Source organism: Musa acuminata, chromosome BXJ1-11 (genome assembly GCF_036884655.1).
Source record: "Musa acuminata AAA Group cultivar baxijiao chromosome BXJ1-11, Cavendish_Baxijiao_AAA, whole genome shotgun sequence".
Taxonomy (NCBI): domain Eukaryota; kingdom Viridiplantae; phylum Streptophyta; class Magnoliopsida; order Zingiberales; family Musaceae; genus Musa; species Musa acuminata.
In genome coordinates, this window is record NC_088337.1 from 11,991,752 (window position 1) to 12,019,249 (window position 27,498).

Consider the following 27,498-nt stretch of genomic DNA (forward strand, 5'->3'; position numbering starts at 1 on the left):
GAGACTTGAAGAGAAACCATATAGGCCTGATAGCACCATGCTCGATATATGGTCTCTAGAATATTAGATGGATGAGGGACTATATGTACATTGTAACTGAGGATAATTAGGTCCAAAAGATTGGATTCCCCTATATCGTATGAGGATTGCAGCATAGTGGCCTAGTACATCCGTAGTCGATGAGTCGAGTGAATTATTATGATCATAGTAATTCACTGAGCCAATAGTTGTTCGGACAGGTATGACTCATGACCAGCTCGATATTGGGCCTAGAGGGTTACACACATATGATAGGTGTTACGACAAGTAAAGGTTTAGATATGAGATATCCGCCAGAGCCCCTATCTTATTGGATATCCAATAAGCTCCTGAATTATTGGATCTCATGGATGAGATCCAATAAGATCTAATAAGAGATTATTGGTTAGAGACCCACTGATATAAGAGGTTTGGGTAATTGGATGGAGATCCAATACCTAATAGAGTAGGATCCATTAGGGTTAATTGGGGGCCTCTAGAAATAGGAGGGAACTAAAGGCCCATAGGCTGGGGCTTCTTGGTAGCCACCTCCTATTCTCCTCTCCCCTTGTCCTCCTCAAATAGTAGGCCTAGAGATTTGAGGAGCATCGTTGTTGCCTTACTATGTGGATCACCGCTAGAGAGGAGGACGCTTGATCTCCTTCATCCACTCCTACAGATCTATAGGGATTCAAGGATATACGATCTCTCTAAGTAACACAACTGTCTCACACGTGGTTTTTATATCGTTGGTTTTACGCACCAATCTTCGCACGATCATGAACACCTTTTGAGAAATTTAGAAATTTTCTTTTCTGTTCTTTCATTGTGTATGTGATGTCGCCCTTAGATTTCATAAAAGTGGTATCAGAGCCAGGTTATTCGTGCAAAAGATTGGTTTTAAACTGCGTGTGTTGTGTTTTGGAGAAGCTTTTGTCGTCAAAATTGTTGATGCAAAATCGAGAAAGGGCAACAATTGTTGCTACCCTTAATTGCAGCGGTGGCCACAGGCAAGCAGCACAACGCCAGCGCACACACAAGAACTACACCTACAATAGCCGGCCGCCTACGGTCGGCAAACTACAACCTGTAGGTTGGCAGCCGTAGGGACGACCTACCCCCAAGGATGGGCAGCGCTTGCGGGCACTACGCCCACGAGCATAACCACCCGTAGGGGCAACACCGCCTGTGGGCGTTGCCTCGCGGGCAGAACCGCTTACGGGCATTGCCCCACGGGCAGAGTTGCTTGCGAAGCCAGCAGTGTCCACAAGGGCGCCCGCCCGCAGTGGTAGCATCGCCAGCGGGCAGAACCGCTTGCAGTGATAGCGCCGCCGACATTCACCACCCCCTATAGTGGCCGCCGCCGGTAGGGTGGCGACGGCGGCAACACAACAGGGGAGAAGGGAAGGGGATTAAGTTTTTTAGGTAAAAGTATGTTTTGCCCCTTAGAATTTTAAAAATTCTGAGTCCAGTGTCCGAGTTAACAAAATGCCATTCAAAATTTCGAAAATTCCCTACATGTCCCCAATTTCAAAAAATATTAGTTAATTAAAAAGTTTAATTAATTATTATTATTATTATCTAGTAGTCATACGTGATGATGATGAATATATGTGATATATGATGTGGACGGATGATTATGGACCATGTGATGTGTGTACTTGTGATTATTTTTATTGGGGCATACAAGCCTCCATTTTGTTTCTCGTTTATTATCGGACCTACGTGCCTATGATTAAGTTGTAATTATACGAGGAGGCGCAGTGAGAGTGTGGAAGCGATAGCGGGACCTACGATGCTGAGACGGATGATCGCGATGAATGGAGATGTGTCGAAATGCCGATTGGAACCAACGATAACATGATGGACGATCATAGGGCATAAAGATGCGCCACCATACACATAGATCTTGATGTTAGTGATTAGGCCTACTGGCTCGGGTTTGATCACATTAGGGTGTGGTCCATGATCATCTGGTGTGATTTCTCATTTAATGTGTGATTATTTATACACCTATTAGGTATATATATATGTATATACATATATGTATATATATAATATACATATATATATATATATGTATATACATATATATATGTATATACATATATATGTATATATATGCATATGTATGTATATGTATATATATGCATATGTATGTATATGTATATACATACATATATATATATATAAATATATATATATATATGTATGTATATATATATATATATACATACATATATATATATATATATATATATATATAGATACATACATATATATATATAGATACATACATATATATATGTATATATATGTATATATCCATATGTATATATATATGTATATATACATACATATATATATATATATATATATATATGTGTACATATATATATATATATATATATGTACATATATGCATACATATATATATATATATATGTGCATACATATATATATATAATATATATATATATGCATACATATGTATACATATATAATATATATATATATGCATACATATGTATACATATATATATTTATATATATATATACATATATATATACATATATGTATACATATATATATATATATATATATATATATATATATTTTTTTTTTTTGCATGCGATTTAGATATATATTAAATATGTATGTGTGTGACACATCATATTAGGAGACCAAATAAAAAATCCCCTCTCTTTATAATATTAAGTCGGTAAACGTAAGACAATCAGATTGACCCATGTGGCCTTCCATCGTTATAGGTAGGGACCGATTTTCGACGTAGGCTGAGTTGGTCAAGTCACTCGAGGACATATTTCGTGATTCGCTATCTTGCCTACGACATAAAGATGTCACCGGTGACCTAAGGATATGGTATGCTTGGTCGAGTCACTTGAGGACATATTATCGAATTAGACTCATCTTGTAACGATGGTGATGACTTAACCGAATACCAAGGTTGGTTGAGTCACTCGAGACCATGGTGGTTCAGAGGTCAAATAGGACGGGAATCACAAGGAGTTGTGATTGGTAAGAGTTGCCTACCTTTACGGGCTTAGCGTAATTGGTCAAGTCACTCTAAGATTATGTTAAGACGCCGATTAGATCCCGATTCCCACTAGAGATCTGTTGGGGTCTCTGATTCACATACTATAGAGATTGTGTGATTCACGAGAAAATAATGGGAATATATTAAGATAGAAGTCCTTATCTTAATTGTTTATTTTTTTACAAAATATACATGTTATTTATTTTTGTTACATCTTTTTTTTTAGAAATATATTGCATTTAAGTCCCTTATGTAACATACTTGATGTTAAACGCTTCACTGGTCCAAATTACATCGATTGGCTCTGCAACCCGAGAATCATTCTTACGGGGGAGAAAATCACATACATCCTCGATACAGTGATTCCTACGCCCGAGGAAGGGGTAAGCGAGGATGAGATCGCTCGCTACGTGAAGTATAAAGATGATTCTATTCTTGCGCAATGTTACATGTTGGGCTCTATGACTCTTGAGTTACAGAGACAACATGAAAAGATGGATGTCAAATCTATTCTCCTACATCTCAGCAAATTATTTGAGGAATAAGGAATGACTTAACGATATGAGATATCCAAGTGTCTCTTCTGTGCCAGGATGACTAAGGGGACACCAGTTCAGAACCATGTCCTAAAGATGATTGAGTAGATAGAGAAACTCACAGGTCTATGAATGATCCTAGAGGATGACTTGTGTATAGACTTTGTACTTTAGTCCATTCCAAATTTATTTTCTAATTCATAATGAATTTTAATATGAACAATCTTGAGGTAAGTCTCCTTAAGCTCCTTAATATATTGAGGGACGCAAAGAAAACCATCAAGAAAGAGAAGCTGATTCTCTATGCTGATGAGACCAGAAAGAAAAGGAAGACAGAAAAGTCCCTTAAGAAGGGCAAGGGCAGATTAGGTAAAGCAAAGGTTGCTAAGAAATACCCAACAAAGGACAAGGGCTAGTGCTTCCACTATGGCAAAGATAGGCACGGGAAGAGGAAATATAAAAAGTACCTTGTAAAGAGGGCGAAACATAAGCTTGGAGAAGCTTCTGGTATATTCATGATCAATCTCCATTTGTTAGAATCTTATGATAACACATGGTATTGGATACCATTAATGCTTATCATATCTGTAATTTGTTGTATATTCTGGCAAAGCCCAGGAGGTTGGTGTAAGGATCTTTGCATAATGGTTTGTTTATAATAGACATTGCTCCACATATCATGAATGTAAGTGCGTTCAAGAGGAAATAAGATGAGTTGAACAGTGCATACTTGTGGCATTATAAGCTAGGTCACATCCATGAGGGAAGGATTCAAAAGATGCTAGAGGATGAATATTTAGATCCATTCGACTATGAGTCATATAAAACTTGCGAGCCTTGCCTTCACGAAAAAATGACCAACTCTCCATTTAGTGGAACTGGAGAGAGAGCTACTGAGTTGCTAGAACTCATACATAGTGATGTATGCGGTCTCATGTCAACTCATGTTGTAAGTGGTTACTCCTATTTCATTACTTTTCCTGATGATTTCTTAAGGTATGGACATTTGTACTTGATGAAGTACAAGTCTAAGGCCATCGAGAAATTCAGGGAGTATAAGAATGAAGTAGAGAATCATACTGGAAAGAGTATCAAGACTCTTCGATCAGATCGAAGAGGTGAGTACTTGAGTACAGAGTTCACCTAGTTCCTCAAGGATCATGAGATTTTGTCCAGTGGACACCTGCTTATACACCCTAGCTCAATAGTGTATCCGAAAGGAGGAATCACACACTATTAGACATGGTGCGGTTCATGATGAGTTTCGGCGACCTCCCTATCTCATTCTGGGGATACACACTAGAGACTACAGCTTACCTTCTGAATAGAATTCCAACTAAGTTGGTGGTGTCTACTCCATATGAGATATGGAAAGGAAAGAAGCCCGATCTTTAGGTTGTTAAGATTTGGAGTTACCCTGCCCACGTCAAAAGATACAACCCCGAAATATTGGAATCCAGGATGAAACGATGCATATTCGTAGAATACCTTAAGGAAACTAATAGGCATTATTTCTATCGTCCCAATGATCAAAATGTCTTTGTAGCCAAGAGAGCAGTGTTCCTTAAGAAGGAATATATTCTTGGCGGAGTTAGTGAAAGTATGATAAAGTTGAGTGAGGTTGGAGAACCTAACTTAAGCATCATTCCATAGCCCGAGTCTGTTCAGGTACCTAGCACACAAGTTCCGACTTTACGTAGGTCCGACATAGTATCTCATCCTCCTAAGAGATATGTTGGACATATTAGAGGAGAAGATATTGAGGATACTGATCCTCAGACCTACGAGGAGGCTATTACGAGTATAGACTCTGGGAAGTAATAAGAAGCCATGAATTCTGAGATTGATTTCATGTACTCCAAAAAGGTTTGAAACCTAGTTGATGCACCTGAGAGTATTGTACCTATTGGTTGTAAATGGATCTTCAAGAAGAAGATCGGAGTAGATAGAAAGGTAGAGACCTATAAAGCAAGGCTAGTGGCTAAGGGGTATTGTCAAAGGCAAGGTGTTGACTATAATGAAACCTTCTCACTTGTAGTCATGCTAAAATCTATCTGAGTTCTATTGGCTATTACAAGACACTGATTATGAGATCTAGCAGATTGACATGAAAACCGCGTTCCACATTGGCAACATCGAGGAGGAGGTGTATATGATATAGCTTGATGGATTCATGTCCAAGGATTGTCCAAATAAAGTGTGTAGGTTGCTTAGGTCCATTTAAGGACTGAAGCAAGCTTCCCAAAGTTGGAACATAAGATTTGATAAGACAATCAGATCATATGATTTCATTAAGAAGATGAGTCTTGTGTATACAGGAAGATAGATGGGAGCGCTATCACCTTCTTAGTGTTATATGTAGATGACATCCTGATCATTGAGAATGATGAAGGAATGCTATCCACAATAAAGACTTGGTTATCTAAACACTTCTCCATGAAAGACTTAAGGGAAGCATCCTATATATTGGGGATTCAGATCTATAGAGATAGATCTAAGAGGATGCTTGGTGTTAGGACTCTAGCTAGGAGAGTCCTAATTGAATTTTATTGAAAGGGGCATTCATGTAAAACCTACTTAGCCGACCCCTATTAAAGAGGTGAAGAGGCCGGCTAGGGTTAGGGTTAGTTGGGAGGTTGCTTCTTCGAGTAGGAGTTTTATTAGGAGTTGGTTAGAAGTAGGAGTCTTGAATAGGAGTCCTATTAGGAGTTAGGGTTTAGAAGCCCTATCAATAGTCATGTATTCATCTTCTTTTGATATACAATAGATGAATCTTTTTAGCAGCCTTTGAGTAGCAACTTGGAGGAAGGAACCCCTATAGAGTTCTAAGGAGGCCGATCCCCTAAAGAGATCAACCCCAAGCTTAGAATCCACTAGGGTTCTATCACTTGGTATCAAAGCAGTGTTCTTGATGTCTCGCTGCCCTTCCACAACTATCCATCAGCCCTCCACAGCCGCCCAAAGCAATTCCCACAATTGCTTAAAAGATCGTTGCCAAATTTCATAGTCATCTCCACCACCGCAGATCATCCCTTAATCTCACCATGAATTACACTAGGTTTTAGTTTCCTACCTTACTGCTGCTACTATTTAGTTATCCTTATTAAAAAATCCAGCCATCCATCAGCCCTCCACAGCCGCCGAAAGCAATTCCCACAATTGCTTAAAAGATCATCGCCGAATTCCGCCATCATCTCCACCATCGCGGATCATCATTTGATCTCTCCTATGAATTACAATAGGTTCTAGTTTCCTACCTTATTGCTACTGCGATTTAGTTATCTTTATTCAAAAAATCCAAAAAAATTGTCTCTATATTGCTGCATAAACTTTTCATTGTAAAGTTTTTATTTCTACGATGAAAGATGAACTGCAGAATTCCAACCGCATAGAACAGTTTGTTTGATCTTGCTACTATGTTTTTTCTATCCAAATCTCTATGAAACTTTTATGACAGCTTTGACACTTCATAACAGTAGATTTTCCTTTGGTTTCGTCAAAAAATTCCCAATATAAACTACTTATGTTTTACATCTAAACTGTTAGATGCACTGCAGAATTCCAACCGCATAGCATAGTTTGTTTGATCTTTCTACTGCGTTCCTATATTGCTGCATAAACTTTTCATCGTAAAGTTTTTATCTCTACGACGAAGGATGCACTGCAGAATTCCAACCGCATAGCACAGTTTGTTTGATCTTGCTACTGCATTTTTTCTATCCAAATCTCTACAATTTTTTTATGATAGCTTTGACACTTCCTAACAATGGATTTCTCTTTGGTTTCATAAAAAAATTATCAATATAAACTACTGATCTTTTACGTCCAAACTGCTAGAGGTGTGATAGTGCATTGCAGAGAGGGTGAAATAGAAGCTTGGAGAAGCTTCAAGTACATTTATGATCAATCTCCAATTGTCAGATTTTTGTGATAGTGCATTGGTATTGGATACCAGTATTGCTTATCACATCTACAATTTATTGTAAATTCTAGCAAAGCCGAGGGGAGATTGGTGAGAGGAATATTGCATAAAGGTTTGTTTATGCAAGATACTACTCCACATATCATGAATGTAAGTGTTTAAGAGGAAACGAGATGAGATGAACAGTGCATACCTATGGCATTATAGGCTAGGTCATATCCATGAGGGAATGATTCAAAAGTTGCTAAATGATGGATATCTAGATCCATTCGACTATGTGTCATATACAACTTGTGAACCTTGTATTCGTGGAAATCTGACTAACTCTCCATTTAGTGGAACTGGAGAGAGAGCCACTGAGTTGTTGGAACTCATACATAGTGATGTATGTGGACCCATGTCAACTCATGCCATTGGAGGTTACTCCTACTTCATTACATTCACTGATGATTTCTCAAGGTATGGATATGTGTACTTAATGAAGTACAAGTCCGAGGCCTTTGAGAAATTCAGAGAGTATAAGAATGAGATGGAGAACCAGACTGGAAAGAGTATCAAAACTCTTCGATCAGATCGAGGAGGTGAGTACTTAAGTACAGAGTTTACTCAATTCCTCAAGGACCATGAGATATTATCCCAATGGACACCTCCTTATACACCTCAACTCAATGGTGTCTCTGAAAGGAGAAATCGTACATTATTAGATATGGTACGGTCCATGATGAGTTTCGCTGACCTACCCATCTCATTATAGGGATATGCCCTAGAAATCGCAACTTACCTTCTGAACAGAGTTCTAACTAAGTCGGTAGTGTCTACACCATATGAGATATGGAAAGGGAAGAAGCATGATCTTAAGATTGTTAAGATTTGGGGCTGCCCTGCCCATGTTAAAAGATACAACCCCGATAAGTTAGAATCAAGGACAGAGCGATGCAAATTTGTGGGATACCCCAAGGAAACTTGTGGGTATTATTTCTATCATCTCGAGGACCAAAAGGTCTTTGTAGCTAAGAGAGCAGTATTCCTTGAGAAGGAACACATTCTTGGCAGAGACAGTGGGAGAATGATAGAGTTGAGCGAGGTTGGAGAACCAAGCTCAAGCACCACTCTACAGCCCGAGTCTGTTCAGGTACCTAATACACAAGTTTCAACTTTACGTAGGTCTGATAGAGTATCCCATCCTCTTGAGAGATATGTGGGACATATTAGAGGAGAGGATGTTGAGGATATTGATCCTCAGACCTACGAGGAGGCTATTATGAGTATAGACTCCGGGAAGTGGCAAGAAGCCATGAATTCTGAGATGGATTCTATGTACTCCAATAAGGTTTGGAACCTAGTTGATGCGCCCGAAGGTATTGTACCCATCGGTTGCAAGTGGATCTTTAAGAAAAAGATCGGAGTAGATGGAAAGGTAGAGACCTATAAAGCAAGGCTAGTGGCTAAGGGGTATCGTCAAAGGCAAGGTGTTGACTACGACGAAACCTTCTCACCCGTAGCAATGCTAAAATCCATCAGAATTCTATTGGCTATTGCAGCACACTATAATTATGAGATCTGGCAGATAGATGTGAAAACCGCATTCCTCAATGGAAACCTCGAGGAGGAGGTGTATATGATGCAACCTAAGGGATTCGTGTCCAAGAACTGCCCAGATAATGTGTGTAGGTTGCTTAGATCCATTTATGGACTAAAGCAAGCTTCCTAAAGTTGGAACATAAGATTTTATGAGGCAATCAGATCTTATGACTTCGTTAAGAACGAAGATTAGCCTTATGTGTACAGGAAGGTAAGTGGGAGTGCTATTACCTTTTTGGTGTTATATGTGGATGACATCCTTATCATTGGGAATGACGTAGGAATGCTATCCACAGTAAAGACTTGGTTATCTAGACATTTCTCCATGAAGGACTTAGGGGAAGCATCCTATACCTTGGGGATTAGAATCTATAGAGATAGATCTAAGAGGATGCTTGGCTTGTCCCAGTCCAAGTACATAGAAACCATTGTCAAAAGGTTTGGCATGGAAAATTCCAAGAGAGGTCTTAAACCGATGAGACATGGGATATCGCTTTCTACGAGTATGTCCCCAAAGACTCTAGAAGAAAGGGCGAAAATGAATATGATACCTTATGCCTCAGCAATAGGGTCTATCATGTATGCCATGCTATGTACTAGGCCTGATATAACGCATGCTCTGAGTGTCACGAGCAGGTATCAGGCGGATCTAGGCTTGGAGCATTGGAAAGCAGTAAAGTGTATCCTTAAGTACTTGAGAAGGACTAAGGATCTTTTAGTATGGAGGTAATAGCCTTAAGGTTGAAGGCTATACTAACTCAAGTTTTCAGTCTAATGTCGATGATAGTAAGTCGAATTCAGGGTATGTGTACACCTTGAATGTAGGAGCAGTGTGCTGGAAGAGTTCCAAGCAAGATACCACTGCTGACTTGACCATAGAGGCAGAATATATTGCTGCATCAGATGTAGCAAAGGAGGGAGTCTGGTTGAAAATGTTCATAAGAGTCGTTCCGGATAGCGAGAAGTCGACTTCCTTATATTGCGACAACTATGGGGCGATTACTCAAATAAGGGAACTCGAGTCTCATCATAAGTATTCTGAGGAGGTTCCACCTTATCAGAGAGATCGTAACCCGAGGAGATGTAGCAGTGGAAAGAGTTCAATCCGAAGATAACATTGCAGATCCACTGACAAAGCCGTTGTCTTAGATTATCTTTGAGTGTCACAGGGGTCTGATGGGGATCAGACACATAGGTGATTGGCTTTAGGTCAAGTGGGAGATTGCTAGTTATAGGTGCCTAGCAAGCCAATCACGTGAGTGATGACACGTGTGACTTGATACAGAATCTTTTTACTTATTATATTTTGACGTATATCACTCTATAACTATTGCATAAATGCATATATATATATATATATTGTGATGTCCTTGGATTTGTGCAATGGGAATCGGATCGTGATGAGATCACGATAATGAGATCGATTCACCTTTAAACACATATCCTAAATAATCCCGGTCATAGGTTACTCGAGAGGGACATCGTGATAACCGGACAGACAGGTGTGCTGTATACCCGTCCATATAATGGATGCAGTTGGTCTCATAGCTGCTCGTGTAGGGACACTAGGGATATAGTACAGGTGCTCATTAGAGAATGAGTTCACTGATTGATCCGCTTATGGAATGCTGGATGATTGATGATGCCTTATTGTCAAACAGCGATTCTGTAGTCCTAGTGGTATATCTGGTCCTTAGACTTGAGACACCAAGGATGTCCTGTATGAGTGCTCCACTCTTTGATACCAGACTTATAGGTTTAGCTGTCCCAGATCTAGTACAACTGGTCATTGGGAGTGGTAGTCGACCTTACGAGGGCTATTGAGTGTCGATAGAGGATCATCCACTCTCGGTGTCATCAGAGGAATATCCCATGTGTTCTTGCTCAGACAAATCCCTAGCCAGGGTCATTCGGGTTGAGAGAGAAAGAGTTCTCCGGGAGAATCCGATTAGAGCGAGACTCGAGTAGAAACCGTATGGGTCTAACAGCACCATGCTCGATATATGGTCTGTGGGATATTAGATGGATGAGGGACTATAGGTACACGGTAACTGAGGACAGACAGGTCCAATGGATTGGATTCCCCTGTATCGTCTGGGGACTACGGTGTAGTGGCCTAGTACGTCCGTAGTCGATGAGTCGAGTGAATTATTACAGAGATAATAATTCATTGAGTTAGAAGGAGTTCTGACAGGTATGACTCATGGCCAGCTCGATATTGGGCCTAGAGGGTCACACACATATGGTAGGCATTGCGATGAGTAGAGGTTCGGATATGAGATATCCGTCGGAGCCTTTGTCTTATTGGATGCAGATCCAATACCTACTAGGGGAGGACCCATTAGGGTTTGATAGGGGACCTCTATAAATATGAGGGATTCAGAGCCTCATAGGCTAGAGTCTTTGCTTGCCTTTCCTATTCTCCTCTCCCTCTCCATCTCAGAGCAGGCCTGGAGTTTTGAGGAGCGTCGTTGCAACCCTGCTGTGTGGATCACCGCTAGAGAGGAGGACGCTTGACCTCCTTCACCCTCTCCTAAGGATCTGCAAGGAAACAGGGATATATGATCTCCCTAGGTAACACAATCTACTCTATATGCAGTTTTAAGTTTCGCGGATTTTGCGCACAAATCTTCGCACGACGACGAATATCTCTTTGGGAATCGGGGATTTTGTTTTTCTGTTCTTCCGCTACGCATATCTGATGTCGCCCCCAAGATTTCTCAATACAAGGCACATGACCGGAGATCCATCTCATTTCTCTATGCTCACTAGCAAAGAAGAAGGGTATGTCACCTTCGGAGACAACAACAAAGGTAAAATCATAAGGGAACCATAGGTAATAAATCAAAATTTTCAATTGATGATGTGTTGCTTGTTGATGGATTGAAACATAATCTCTTAAGCATTAGTCAATTATGCAATAAAGGTTACATCGTTAGATTTGAATATAATGTGTGCATTATTGAAAAACCAAACAATAACATATCAATAATTGCCTTAAAACAAAATAATGCTATACCATCAACCTTGATGAACTTAATAATGAAATGTGCTTTTCCATTTTAAATGATGATGCTTGGCTTTGGCATAGGAGATTAGGTAATGTAAGTATGAAACTAATATCTAAGATTTCATCTAGAGAGTTAGTACGAGGGATTCCCAATATGAAGTTTGTTAAGGACAAAGTGTGTGATGCTTGTCAACTAGGAAAACAAATAAAAACTAGTTTCAAACCAAAAAATCAAATTAGCACCACTAGACCATTACAATTGATTCATTTGGACTTATTTAGACCAATTGACACAACGAGTCTAGGAGGAAGCAAATATGCCTTCGTAATTGTAGATGACTATAGTAGATACACTTGGACCTATTTCTTGGCTCACAAAAGTGATTGTTTCAAATGTGTCTCTAAATTTTGTAAACTTACTCAAAACGAAAAAGGCTTCATGATTTCATAAATTTGGAGTAATCATGGTGGCGAATTTCAAAACCATGACTTCTAAAGTTTTTGTGAATCAAATAGATATAATAATAACTTTTTCACTCCGAGAAATCCTCAACAAAATGGGGTAGTTAAAAGAAAAAATAAAAATTTACAAGAAATGACAAGAACCATGTTAAATGAACATAGTCTACCTAAGCATTTTTGGGCCGAAGCCGTTAATACGACTTGCTATGTCATGAATAGGGTTCTAATAAGACCATCTCTATCAAAAACTCCCTATGAATTATGGAACAACAAAAATTCAAATGTTTCTTATTTTAAAGTTTTTAGTTGCAAATGCTTTATTTTGAATGAAAAGGATGCCTTAGGAAAATTTGATGCTAAATCCGATGAAGACATATTTCTTGGTTACTCTTCCATTTCTAAGGCTTTTCATGTTTTTAACAAAAGAACCTTAGTTATAGAAGAGTCTATTCATGTAGTTTTTAATGAAAATTTTGAGTTAAAGAAAAATGATTTTGATGATGATCTTAATTTTGATAATTTGAATTTAAATGAACCCCCTCCTCAAAATAGCAACTTAGATGTATCTTCTTCCGAAATTTCTTTACCCAAGGAATAGAAGTATGTAGATGCTCATCCAAAGGAGCTAATTATAGGAGATACATCAAAAGGGGTTCAAACTCGTTCTTCCTTCAAGAATTTTTGTGCTAACGCCGTCTTCCTTTCTCAAATTGAACCTAAATGCATTGACGAAGCCTTGAAAGATGATTCATGGGTTATTGCAATGCAAGAGGAATTGAACCAATTTGAGAGGAATGTGGTATGGAAGCTTGTTCCTAGACCTAGTGACCATTTAGTCATTCATACTAAATGGGTCTTTAGAAACAAGCAAGATGAATGTGGTATCGTGGTTAGAAACAAGGCTAGACTAGTGGCCAAATGTTTTAACCAAGAAGAAGGTATCGACTATGAAGAGACCTTCGCTCTTGTGGCTAGATTAGAAGCCATTAGGATGTTCCTTGCCTATGCTAGTAGTAATGATTTTAAACTATTTCAAATGGATGTCAAAAGTGCTTTCTTGAATGGTGTTATTTCCGAAGAAGTGTATGTTAAATAACCTCCCGGATTTGAAAATTCTCTTCTTCCTAATTATGTATTTAAATTGACTAAGGCTCTCTATGGCTTAAAACAAGCTCCTAGAGCTTGGTATGAAAGGCTTAGTTCATTTCTTATTTTAAATAATTTTATAAAAGGAAAGGTTGATACTATATTGTTTATCAAACATTTTAAAAATAATTTTCTTATTGTTCAAATTTATGTTGACGATATTATTTTTGGTTCTTCAGATGAATCACTATGTGAATCATTTGTCAAATGTATGAGTCATGAATTTGAAATGAGCCTAATGAGAGAACTAACCTTCTTTTTAGGATTGCAAATTAAACAACTTAGTAATGGTATATTTTTTAATCAATCTAAATATATATTAGAATTGTTAAAACAATTTAACATAGATGGTTTAAAAGTGATAAACACTCCTATGAGTACTTCCACTAAGTTAGATATGGATGAAAATAGTGAAAACTTTGATAAAAAAATGTATAAGGGAATGATAGGAAGTTTCCTTTACCTCACCACGACTAGACCGGATATCATGTTTAGTGTAGGACTTTGCACTAGGTTTCAATCTAATCCTAAATTGTCTCATCTTAAAAGTGTTAAAAGAATTTTTAGATATCTTAAAGGAACTCCCAATTTAGGATTATGGTATCCAAAATCTGATAAATTCAATTTAATAGCTTATGCAGATGTCGATTTTGGCGGATGCAAGATATATAGAAAAAGCACATTCGGAACATGCTAATTTTTAGGCACTTGTTTCTTGGACTTCCAAGAAACAAAATTCGGTTGCACTATCTACGGCGGAAGCCGAATACATAGCTACAAGTGCTGCAAGTGCTGCAAGAGAAAGTTTCAATGCTCTATGGCGTTGAGTTTCGGTCGCTTGGGGATGTCCGCAAACATTCAATCGTCCGCATACAAGCCCATGCATGAGTACCGAATTCTTCGAGTTAGCAATTCCTCTCACCTCTGTGAGCTTTGCACAACTCTTTCGGTCGCTAAGCAACTAATTCCACCTTGCATAGTCTCATCCTTTACCAAGCGCCTCACTTGCCTTGAGCACCATCAAGTATAGTTGTCAACGTTGAGCCGTAGCTCAAACTCAGCCATCCCAAACTTTATGCACTCCACATTCTTCCAAGCTTGCTTATTTTCATGGTGCCTCTTGCATGAAGGGTTGGTCATTCATCTGAATGCTAATCTCAGATGCCCGCTCCTCCGAGCGACTCATTTTTCCTACATCTCTATGCTCGTTTTCACCCAAATGGTCGCGCGTGTGGTGACTGCTCTCAACGCAGCCCCGCTAGGTACCCCACGTTTGCATGCCAAGTGTTTCTATGAGTGCTTATCCCACTCTGATACCATCTGTCATGGACTTAGCTAGTTTTGCCTAAGTCGTGTGGCACCCTTGCGTGTTCGTCCGTAAAGGTCAGCCTCCTTGAAGCCTCCCATGGTCCCTTAGGACCCACAAAAGATAAAATGGGTTAGAGAAAATGTCTCATTCGGGATCCACAAGCAAACATTTTTGAAAACACTTTATAGACTATGCAAATTACAAACAGACTTTACAAGCTTTGAACAGTTGCACAACAAAGGGTCAAAATGATCCACTACATATCGAAAATCTCTCACAAGTGTTCACATGACACAACCTTTATTTACAAGCTTAAAGCGGCCACCAAACCCAACTAAAATGGGACTATCAAGCCTTCGGTCGTCTCTCTACATGCTGTGAAATGCATGAACATACCAAAAGACATGGACATATATAAGCATTACATCAAATATCCTATTTAGAAGTTTGTCCATGATAGATTGGAATGAGTTGGAGAATGCCTTGTTTTGTGCCTTAGATAAAAACAAGTTCAATCATGTATCTATTTGTGAATTGGCTTTTGATATTTGGCACACACTCGAAGTGACTCGTGAAGGCACTTATAGAGTGAAGGAGTCAAAAATTAATCTTTTAGTGCATACTTATGAGTTCTTTCGAATGAAACTGAGTGAAACCATTGGAGACATGTACACCTGATTTACGGATGTCGTCAATAGTCTAAAAGGACTTGGTAAAAGTTTCTTAGATTTTGGACTTATTAATAAAATTTTAAGATCCCTTCTGAAGAGTTGGGACCCTAAAGTAACGACCATTCAAGAGGCCAAAGATCTAAATAATTTTCCTCTCAAAGAACTAATTGGGTCACTAATGACCTATGAGATGACTTGTAAAGCTTATGAAGAGCTTAACTGTTAGATCGGAGCAGCACTAAGAGGGGGGGGGGGGGTGGTGAATTAGTGCAGCGGATTAAAACGTCAGTTTTGACAAATCTTTCGTACGATAAAAATCGAACTCGGAAGTGCTTAACTTGAAAGCGTATTCGTAAAGTGGTGCAGCAAAGGTAATGATGAAATAAAGCACGTAAGAAGGTTTGCAGTAATGTAAATAGTAATAATGAAATGCAAACCAGAGATCATGCCGATTTTAAAGTGGTTCGGTCAAATGACCTACATCCACTTGCGAGGCCCTCTTCGATGAGGGTCCCACCTTCCATTAGCAAATCTCTTGAAAGGAAAGGGCAAATACCCCTCTTACAACTTTTTACAAGCGGTTCACTCTCTTAAGATTTTCAGTAAGAAAGAAGGAGGTGAACACTAGCAAATTGAAAACAAGACTTGCTAAGACTTTTCTAAGACCTTTCTCTCAATCAATTGCTTCTAAAAAAGTTGTAATCTCAGCTGAGATTTGAGGGGTATTTATAGACCTCAAGAGGATTCAAATTTGGGCTCCAAAATTTGAATTCTCTTTGGTTCCCAATGCTGGCGGTGCCACCGCCTGTTAGTGGCGGTGCCACCGCCTGTCAGTGTCTGACATAGACAGTGGACTGGCGATGCCACCGCCCAGCCAAGCGGTGCCACCGCCTAGCTCTCGGGTGCTGGGCGGTGCCACCGCCCAGTTTGGCGGTGCCACCGCCAGACCCTTCGGTTCGCAGGTTGGGCTTTAATTTCAGCCCAAACCAAGTCTAATTTTGGGCCCAATTGACCCCTAACCAGGATATAGGATTATCTCTTAATCCTAATCCTAATTACATGTGAACTACATAACTAAAAACATCCTAAGCAAGTTTTCAACCGCGAACGTCGAGTCTTGTTCCGACGAGCTTTCCGACGAACTCCCATCAAGCTCCCGATCTTGTGATGACTTTAACGTGTAGTCGAGCCTTGTCGGTGATCTCCGCGAACCTCCGACGATCTCTTTGGCGAGCTTTCGAAAATTCCGACAGGTTCCCGATTTCTTCTTGGTTGGTTCTGGCAACATCTTCGACGATTCTTCGGTCTCTTAAACGTTCATCGAACTTGACTCCGGTATTCTTGCATTGTGTTTTCTGGTTATCGTAGTTAATCCTGCACACTTAACTCAATAATATGGATTAGATCAATTAACCCATCAATTGATTTTATCATCAAAATCCGAGATTCAACAATCTCCCCCTTTTTGATGATGACAATCAATTGATGACGGAGTTAAACGTAACTCCCCCTATTTATATGCCATATTATGAGAAGATAAAAACACTTGAATTCCATCCCATTGAATTCAAGTATAAACCGATAAGTTCTAACCGTAGAACTTATCGTTATTCTCATTAAGCAATAGTAAATATGAAACTTTGATGAAAATCATTTTCAAGTCAAGTGATAAGGGACGATTTTCACTATGACAGGAGATAAAGATTTTCAACATGAATTTCATGATATAGATGTAAGGCATGCTTTCAATATGACCAATCAATCTTGCGATATTCTCAAAGATTTTGCAAGGCATATAAGATATTCATATCACTTATAAGTCATGCTATCAAAATGGTACAAGTCATATAAGACATTCATATCACATATAAGTCATGCTATCAAAATGGTACAAGTCATCACTTTTCTCCCCCTTTGTCATCAACAAAAAGGAGATGAGACTTTGAAACACACAATTTGTGATCATCAAATCAATAGAGAAAAACAAAATTAGCATTCATCCAGAATTTTTTTAAAAATACATCTAAGAAGAAGGTTCAGTTTTCGTTCAAAAGATGACAGGCTTCGAACTTGATATTAAGAGTAAACAGAATAGAATAAAAAGATACATCAATTAATCCTTAGGAGGTATTCCACGGTGCTGATATATAACATCTATTTTTTGATTCATTTGTCGTAGTTCCTTCAAGATTTCAATTTGCTGGAGTTGAATTTGTTCTTACTACGATTTGAGTTGTTCTTGTTGGAATTTGATCTGAGACAGTTCTTCCATAATGAGTCCTTCAGAGGATGAAATAGGAGCTGAAGGTGGTGTGCCAAAGGGACTAGGAGGAGGAGATTCATTTCCCCTAAAAATTGGTATTTCTGGTTGTTCTACTGGTGGAGGAATAGGATCAGTCCTTCTAGATTACCTCACCCATATTCCATTATTAAATGTGCACCTAAGTCTCTTTAGTAGATTTTTATTAATGATGTTATATCTATCACTTTGAATCGTTTCTTCATCGGGTGGGATGCAAATGTCATAGGCAAGAAGAAATCTAGTGATTAACCCCCCATATGGCAACATAGTATCTTTAGCTATAATATCCTGCATGTGTTGCCATATTGAGTATCCAAAACAGTTATGTTGACCGGTCATAATCCAATACATGGTGCTTATCTCTATTAGACTCATTTCATCAAGATGATATTGCTTAGGAAATAATATGCTTGTTATGATATGATGAAGAATCTTATAATTAAAAGGTAGTAAGTGTTCGCAACTCTTGGGTATTATTCCGAGGTCCGAGTTTGCAAAAATAGTTCCGACAGCTTCGGTGTAAGTTGCTCCTATTATATTAACATCCCATTTACCTTTAAAATAGCAGCCCTATCTTTTTCAGTGATTCCAATTAGTTCACAAATAGTATTATCAGAAATCCTAATTTGTATTCCTAAAAGGTAAGTACTTAGGCTATCGTCATCTACCCATAGGTTTGCATAAAAGAGCCTAACTAACCTAGGATAAATTGGTTCATCTATTTGTAGGAGAGGTAGAGCCTCTAGATGAGCAAACCACCTAATGGGTTCTAAGTCTCCTAGTTCATCGAGATCAACGTGTTTACCCTTATGGATACATCTTGTTTCAAATTTTGGAAACCTAAGAGCATCTTCTTTGGATCTAAAAAGATTGTCGTCATATGAATCTCCTTCAATCCTTTTCTCTTTTGATCTCTTAGGGGCCATTGTCTAGACAAGATGATAGAAAAAAATATGTGAAATTGTAATGAGTAGGTAAAACAAGAAGGGGAAGGAAAGATTTTACCTTATGGAGTGTTTCTTGGAGGATGGAGAGCTTGGACCAATAAGAATCCCTTTGCAAGACTTCTAGAGGTTAGAATGAGAGTTAGGAAGTTTTTGGGAGAGTTTGAGGGAGGTCTGCATGGGTTGGGGGTGGTGTCACCGCCGGCCCTAACAATTTGGAATTTATAGGGTGTCTCGGGCGGTGCCACCGCCAAACCGAGCGGTGCCACCGCTTGGCGCCCGAGCGCTCAGGCGGTGCTACCGTCGGTTCTGGCGGTGCCACCGCTAGCGTGCTGCGGAAGAAGAAGAAAAAAAAAATTTTCTTCCCCTTTTGTTTTTCAAAGGTGTTTGACTCAAGATAGGTTAAAGATAATGAGTTGTCCTTTAATATGTCATTTTGAATCGAAGGAGAATGATGAACTCAAATCCATAGAAGAACGGAAAAGGATGAGACATTTTTCGGAAAATATATTCAAACAAGCTTATTTTCAGGGACAATTTAACATGCCTAGTTCCCTTCTAATGAATTCAAATTGGTCTTCATTTAAGGCTTTTGTAAAAATATCTGCCAATTGATGCTTTGTGTCAATAAATTCTAAAACAACATTATTGTTAAGGACATGATCGCGTATGAAATGATGCCTAATATCGATATGCTTAGTTCTAGAGTGCTGAATTGGATTTTTGGTAAGACATATGGCACTAGTATTATCACATTTTATGGGAACGCTTTTGAAGTGAATTTTATAGTCTTCTAATATATTTTTCATCCAAACAACTTGTGCACAGCATGCACTTGCAGCAATGTATTCGGCTTCCACCGTAGATAGTGCAATTGAATTTTGTTTCTTGGAAGTCCAAGAAACAAGTGCATGTCCTAAAAATTGGCATGTTCCGGATGTACTTTTTCTATCTATCTTGCATCCGCCAAAATTGGCATCTGCATAAGCTATTAAATCAAAATTTTCAGATTTTGGATACCATAATCCTAAATTTGGAGTTCCTTTAAGATACCTAAATATTCTTTTAACACTCTTAAGATGAGATAATTTAGGATTAGATTGAAACCTAGCGTAAAGTCCTACACTAAACATAATATCTGGTCTAATCGCGGTGAGGTAGAGTAGACTACCTATCATTCCCCTATATATTTTTTGATCAAAATTTTTACTATTTTCATCCATATCTAACTTAGTCGAAGTACTCATAGGGGTGTTTGTTGCTTTTGAATTATCCATGCTAAATCATTTTAACAATTCTAATGTATATTTAGATTGGTTAAGAAATATACCATCACTAAATTATTTGATTTGTAATCCCAAAAAGAAAGTTAATTCACCCATTAAACTCATTTCAAATTCATGACTCATACATTTGGCAAATGATTCATATAGTGATTCATCCGAAGAGCCAAAAATAATATCGTCAACATAAATTTGTACATTTGGAAAATTATTTATCAACCTTGCCTTTGGTAAAATTATTTAAAATAAGAAAGGAACTAAGCCTTTCATACCAAGCTCTAGGAGCTTGTTTCAAGCCATAGAGAGCCTTTGTCAATTTGAATACATGATTAGGAAGAAGAGAATTTTCAAATCCGGGAGGTTGTTCGACATATACTTCTTCAGAAATAAAACCATTTAAGAAAGCACTTTTGACATCCATTTGAAATAGTTTAAAATTATTACTACTAGCATAGGCAAGGAGCATCCTTATAGCTTCTAATCGAGCCACGGGAGCGAAGGTTTCTTCGTAATCGATACCGTCTTCTTGGTTGAAACCTTTGGCCACTAATCTAGCCTTGCTTCTAACCATGATACCATTTTCGTCTTGCTTGTTTCTAAAGACCCATTTAGTACCAATGACTAAATGGTCACTAGGTCTAGGAACAAGCTTCCATACCTTATTCCTCTCAAATTGATTTAATTCATCTTGCATTGCAAGAACCCAAAAATCATCTTTTAAGGCCTCGTCAATGCATTTAGGTTCGATTTGAGAGAGGAAGGCGGTGTTAGCACAAAAATTCTTGAAAGAGGAACGAGTTTGAACCCCTTTTGATGTATCTCCTATAATTAGCTCCTTTGGATGAGCATCTATATACTTCCATTCCTTGGGTAAGGAAATTTCGGAAGAAGGTGCATCCAAGTTGCTATTTTGAGGAGGGGGTTCATTTAAATTCAAATTATCAAAACCAAGATCATCATCAAAATTATTTTTCTTTAAATTAGAAATTTCATTAAAAACTACACGAATAGACTCTTCTATCACTAAGGTTCTTTTGTTAAAAATCCGAAAAGCTTTATAAACGGAAGAGTAACCAAGAAAGATGCCTTCATCGGATTTAGCATCAAACTTTCCTAAGGCATCCCTTTCATTCAAAATAAAGCATTTACAACCGAAAACTTTAAAATAGGAAATATTTGGTTTTTTGTTATTCCATAATTCATAGGGAGTTTTTGATAGGGATGGTCTTATTAGGACTCTATTCATGATGTAGCAAGCCGTATTTATGGCTTCGGGCCAAAAATACTTAGGTAAACTATGTTCATTTAACATCATTCTTGTCATTTCTTGTAGGTTTCTATTTTTTCTTTCAACTACTCCATTTTGTTGGAGATTCCTCAGAGTGGAGAAGTTGTGATTGTATCCATTAACTTCACAAAAATTTTGAAAGTCACGGTTTTGAAATTCGCCACCGTGATTACTCCGAATTGATGAAATCATGAAACCTTTTTCGTTTTGAGTGAGTTTACAAAATTTAGAGAAACACTTGAAACAATCACTTTTGTGAGCTAAGAAATAGGTCCAAATGTATCTAGTATAGTCATCCACAGTTACAAACGCATATTTGCTTCCTTCTAGACTTGTCGTGTCAATTGTTCCAAATAAGTCCAAATGAATCAATTGTAATGGTCTAGTGGTGCTAATTTGTGTTTTTGGTTTGAAACTAGTTTTTATTTGTTTACCTAGTTGACATGCATCGCATACTTTGTCCTTAATAAACTTTATATTTGGAATTCCTCGTACTAATTCTCTAGATGAGATCTTAGATATTAGTTTCATGCTTGCATGACCTAGTCTCCTATGCCAAAGCCAAGCATCATCATTTAAAGCGGAGAAGCACATTTCATTACTTAGTTCATCAAGGTTGATGGTGTAGACATTATTTTGTTTTAATGCAATCATAGTTATGTTATGGTTTGGTTTTTCAATAATACACACATTTGATTCAAATCTAACAATATAACCTTTATCACATAATTGACTAACACTCAAGAGATTATGTTTCAATCCATCAACTAGTAAGACATCATCAATAGAAAATTTTAATTTGTTACCTATGGTTCCCTTGTCAATGATTTTGCCTTGGTTGTTGTCTCTGAAGGTGACGTACCCTTCTTCTTTGCTAGTGAGCATAGAGAAATGAGATGGATCTCCAGTTATATGTCTTGAGCATCCACTATCTAGATACCATCTTTTGCTCCTAGCTTGTGATGGTGTATGTTTCTACAAGAAGGGATTATTTTTAGGTACCCATTTTCTTTTGGGTGCCTTAAAAACTGATTTAACTTGTTCATCATATTGCATAGAATTGATCATGGTTCCTTTAGGAACCCAAATTAGTTTGTTCGGACTAATTTTCTTGAATGGACATTTATAAGTTTTATGTCCATATTTGCAACAAAAGTTGCAATTGCTTTGGTGCCGAACATGTAAGATAGGGCCTTTAATGAAGGTGGTTGGATTTTGGTGAGGACTTCTCACAAATCCGATTCCACTTCTTTTAGGAACGTGACCCTTATTTGTAAGGATCATGTTCAAAGACTTGCTACCAACCTCGAATTTCTTCAAGGTGTCCTTAAGTAGCAAGTTCTCCTTTTGGAGAGTTTCTAGATCATGACATTTTATACATAGAACTAAACTATCATGATATTCAGTCTTTAATTTATCGACATTACAAGTGAGACTATCATGCTCCTTTTTTAGCAATTTGTATTTTCTACTAATTGTCCTACATTCATCAAATAACTCATGGAAGGCATTTAATAATTCATGATAAGGTAAATCTGCATCAATTAAATCCGTTACCTCTTCTTCGATGACCATTAGGGCATAATGAGCAACTTGCTCGGTGTTGGACTCCTCTTCTTCAAACGCGCTTGAATCATCTCACGTTGCCTTGAGCGCCTTCTTCTTTGATGTTCTCTTTTTGGCTTGAGGACAATCATTCTTGTAGTGTCTCGGTTTTTTGCACTCATAGCAAATCACTTAGTCCTTCTTGTGTTCAAATTTATTTTTTGTATTATTTTTAAATTTGTTCTTTCTTAAATATTTTTTAAATTTTTGAGTCAAAAGTGTAATGTCATTGTCACTGTCCTCATCACTTGATGTTCCTTTCAAGTGATCTTCTTGTGATGTGAGTGCCATGTCCTTCCTGTTCTTTGGAAGGGGGTTCTCGAGCTCGTCATGAGCTTGACATGTCATTTCGTAGGACATTAGAGACCCAATAAGTTCTTCAAGAGGGAATGTTTTAAGGTCTTTGGCTTCTTAATTGGCCGTAACTTTTGGATTCCAACTTTTAGGGAGGGATCTTTGTTAGGATCGGAGCGGCACTAAGAGGGGGGGGGGGGGGTGAATTAGTGCAGCAGATTAAAACTTCGGTTTCGACAAATCTTTCGTACGATAAGAATGGAACTTGAAAAGCTAAACTTAAAAGCGTATTCTTAAAGTTGTGCAGCAAAGGTAATAAGGAACTAAAGCATGTAAGAAGGTTTGCAGTAATGTAAATAATGAAATGCAAACCAGAGATTACGTCGATTTTAGAGTGGTTCGGTCAAATGACCTACATCCACTTGCGAGACCCCTCTTCGATGAGGCTCCCACCTTCCACTAGCAAATCTCTTGAAATGGAAGGACAAATACCCCTCTTACAACCTTTTACAAGCAGTTCAACCTCTTACAAATTTTCAGCAAGAAAGAATGAGGAGAACTCTAGCAAATTGAAAACAAGAAAGGCAAAGACTCTTCTAAGACTTTTCTCTCAATCACTTGCTGCACAAAAGTTATATTCTCCGCTGAGACTTGAGGGGTATTTATAGGCCTCAAGAGGATTCAAATTTGGGCTCCAAAAATTTGAATTCTCTTATGTTCTCGATGCTGGCGGTGCCACCGCCCAGCCAAGCGGTGCCACCGCCCAGCGCTCGGGTGCTGGACGGTGCAACCGTCCAGCCCAGGAGGTGTCACCGCCCAGCTCTCGGGTGCTGGGCGGTGCCACAGCCTAGCCTAGGCGGTGCCACCGCCTAGGCCAAATCAGCTCACTGGTTGGGCTCCAAACTTGGCCCAAACCAGTCCGAACTCGGGCCCAATTGGCCCCTACTTGGGTTATAGGATTAACACCTAATCCTAACCCTAATTAACGTGCTAACTATGAATTTAAAGATATTTTCTAAGCTATTACAAAGTTCGTAAGTCAAGACTTCTTCCGGTGAGCTTCCGGCGAACTTCCGACGGTCTTCCGATAAACTCTCGAAAACCATTCTGCGGACTCCCTGCAAGCTCCTAGACTTCACGATTTGATCTTGGCGAGTTCCAACGAGCTTCTTCGGCAAGCTTCGATCTTTCTCGGTGAGCTCCGCGAACTTCCAACGAACTTTCCGGCGAGCTTCCGAAAAACCCTTCGGCAAGCTCCCTACTCATTCTCGGCTAGTTCCGGTAACATTCCCGATGAACCTTTGGACTTCCGTCGAACTCTCGAACTCCCAACGAATCCTTTGCGCTTGACTCCGACACTTTGTTTTGCTTTATGTCTTCGTCGTTATCGTAGTTAATCCTGCACACACAAGCTAAAACTCTACTCCGATCTAGACAATTATTACAACGTGAATTGACATTCTGTTGCCCGGCACATCATTGGTTGGCGCTTCGTCCGATTCTTCGGTGCATCGTCCTCTCTTGTGGCTTATTGCCCAATCGGCGGTTGACCTCCGCAACCCCGATATCCTTGGCGCAATTTCGCTCTCCTTGGCCTGATGCTCGACGTTCGAAGCATTCAGCCATCCAATATCCTGACGTGATCTCTTCCGGTGCAATGTCAATTCCTCCTGCGTCAACTGTCTAAACCTGATCGAGTAGACCTGCATCGCTCAGAATGCAGTTTAAATCATAGACACATATCAAGTGGTTTCATCATCAAAATACAAGATTCAACAATCTCCCCCTTTTTGATGATGACAACCACTTGATGACGGAGTTAACCTTAACTCCGGGAGTTTAAACAAACTCCCCCTATCAATATGCCATATTGATAGAACCTTGAATTCAAACTGAATTCAAGTCATTGCAATATTCATCATGAATACTTGCAACACATCATCATGAACATATGCATAAACTTATGCATATCATGTCATCAACATACTTCTCCCCCTTTGTCATCAATAAAAAGGAGAAGTACAACTATTCTTTGTGTTTTTAATATAAGTTCAACTCATTGCATGAAAAACATAATATCAAGTTTTATCATCATGCAGTTTTGAAGCTAGAAAATTTAGCAAGTAATGCATCATGCTTAGGACATTCAAGCTATCAAGTTTTAGATATGCAAGTTTTACAGCATATATGATAGCACTTTTGGTAATGTTCAAGATAGCAAGTTCTACATCATGCAAGCTAGCAATATTAAGATGTTCAAGAAAGCAACTCTTGCTTCTTGAAATATGCAAATTTGTCAAGTTTTGCTAGATGTGCAAGTTAGTATTTTTGCCTCTTAAGATAGGCAAGATAGCACATTTGCTTCTTTTGAGATAGCAACTTTTTGCTTCTCTTTAGACTACAAGCTAGCAATTTTTACGATATGTAAGTTTCACAATATACAAGCTAGCAAAAATTTCGAAAGCAAATGCAAGATAGCTTTCTTGTGTAAGCTCATAATTCTTGCTTCCTATTGCAATGTGCAAGTTGCAAGTTTTGCTTCTTGAGATAGGCAAGATAGCACTTTTGTAATATTTGTTTCTTAAGATAAGCAAGCTTGTGATGTTCAAAATAACAAGCTCTTTCTTCGAGAAGTGTCATTTTTGATTTCTTTGCAAAGTGTAAGCTAGCAAAATGTTTGAAAAAGTGATCAAGTTTTGCAACATACAAGCTAACAAAAATGGCAAACTAGCAAGAGATAATGTTTTACATGAGGCAAGCAAACAATTTGGCAAATGTTACATTTGCATCTTCTCTTTTGAGAAGTGCAATTTTTGCTTTCATCTTGAATTGTGCAAGCTAGTTAGTTTGCCTCTTTTCATGATGTCCACGCTAGAAATTCTTGCTCCCCCTTTGTCATTGTCAAAAAGAAGGGAAGACCCTTATATCAATTTTCATATTATGACAAAGGTAAGTATCATTCTTATTTGTGCATCATTATATATTCAAATTAAAATATACACAATTTCAATAACCTTATTTTTTATGCACGATACCGAAAAATAAATCAATCATCATTAATAAGCATATCATACATGATACTCAAACATTAAATTTTTTAAGCATTTATCAACATGTTGATCATGATACCAAACATTCATCATTTAAAGCATTCATGATACACATCATATACAATAAATACATCATGTATATCATTATCATAAGTATTGCATACACATTTTAACTTTATGAATATTTCATCATTGCATGCATTATACCAAAACATTTCAAGCCATGCAAGCCATAAATACAAAGAAATCATGTCATGAAGGATAAAATCATTTGAATACCAAAAGACATGATTCATATAGTAAATATCTTCTTTAAATAAAATATCAAGAAAAATCATAGGAGTACAAAGAAGAGACCTTGTTTTAAAAGAAAAATCAAGTAATAATTCCAAGAACTCACAAGGAAAAATCATAATTCATTTAGAAAATCTCCTCTCAAGAGAATATCAAGTAAAATCGTAGAAGATCGATTAATGAGAAATTTTGATTTATAATAAAATCTCATGTATCGAATGTCGAGAAATCAAAATGATGAATTATATAAAAAAAATATCACAAGTTATATTCAAGAGAAAAATCATCATTCATTTTCAACTTATTCAATTTGTCACATCAATATTTCTTAGATATGCATGATACCAAAACATGGTTTTAAATCTTTAACATATAACATGCATAAATTGAAAGGAGAAGGGAAGAATTCAAACGTACAAAGATTTCAACCATCTCATAAACAAATGTAAGACCAAGTCATGAATCCAAAATTCCATGAATCAAAATGATCATCAAAGGTAATCTCATGTTATTCCAAGAAATCAATATCATGATTTTGATAAAACTCATTTCAAATTTAAATCATCAAAATATCAACATTACTTTCAAGAGATTCAAAATGGTATACATAGATTTATCATAATAAACATCAAGATTAATAGGATAGAGAAAAATAATTTTTCAAGGAAAAAATATTTTCCTCTTTTTAGTTGTTTCAATTCATATGATTTTATTTCACTTATAC